Source organism: Myotis brandtii, unplaced genomic scaffold, assembly GCF_000412655.1.
Source record: "Myotis brandtii unplaced genomic scaffold, ASM41265v1 scaffold41633, whole genome shotgun sequence".
Taxonomy (NCBI): domain Eukaryota; kingdom Metazoa; phylum Chordata; class Mammalia; order Chiroptera; family Vespertilionidae; genus Myotis; species Myotis brandtii.
In genome coordinates, this window is record NW_005365999.1 from 1 (window position 1) to 706 (window position 706).

General features: G+C 57.5%; 1 pseudogene; it reads right to left on the bottom strand.

Annotated features, from left to right (window-relative positions):
* Positions 1-51: 51 nt before the first annotated feature.
* LOC102253604 lies at positions 52-662 on the bottom strand (annotated as a pseudogene).
* Between the last annotated feature and the right edge of the window lie 44 nt (positions 663-706).

The following is a 706-nucleotide window of genomic DNA, read 5'->3' on the forward strand; positions in this document are numbered from 1 at the left end:
TTTTTATTACTTTTATGTACAGAAAACTCAACAGTGCGTACTTAGCCCAGCTTAGGGTCCGCTGCCTCCCCAGTGGCATTGGATCTCATTGCATCTGTCCTTGTAATTGGTCCCAATGCCTCCACCAGCTTAGCCAGAGCTCCCTCTTCCCAGATAACCTGTGTGAAGGCTACGGTGGTGCGGGTCTTCCTGTGGACGAGCCGCCCCAGCCTGGCCTTCCCCTGCTAATGCGGTGGGGGACCCCATTTTCCAGTACAGGGCAAGCAGGAAGACTCCCAGCCCGATGGGGTTCACGCTGTGTGCTAACACCAGCTGGCCATGTGTTCTCTACCAGGGTGCTGATCCTGAGAACCCTGCTCCAAGGACAGGGGGGCTCTGGGTGGGGACATCCCGGCAGCTGTTTCACAGCCCAGGCCAACCACCTCTGCTTCTCTTGCTTTGCCTCGGGGCTGTCCTTGTGGGGCAGCTTCAGCAGTTGCATAGCCCTTTGGGGTCCAAGGCCTGGGCAAATTGGTTAATGCACGAGGCACTTTCAGACGCTTATAGAGAACAGCCCTTTGCTGCTGCAGCCAAATGTAGCAGGGCCATTTGGCAACGCGGGTGAGGTCCCTCTTGGGCTGGAAGTCCTGTCCGTGGGTGAGGTCCCTCTTGGGCTGGAAGTCCTGTCCACGGGTGAGGTCCCTCTTTGGCTGGAAGTCCTGTCCAA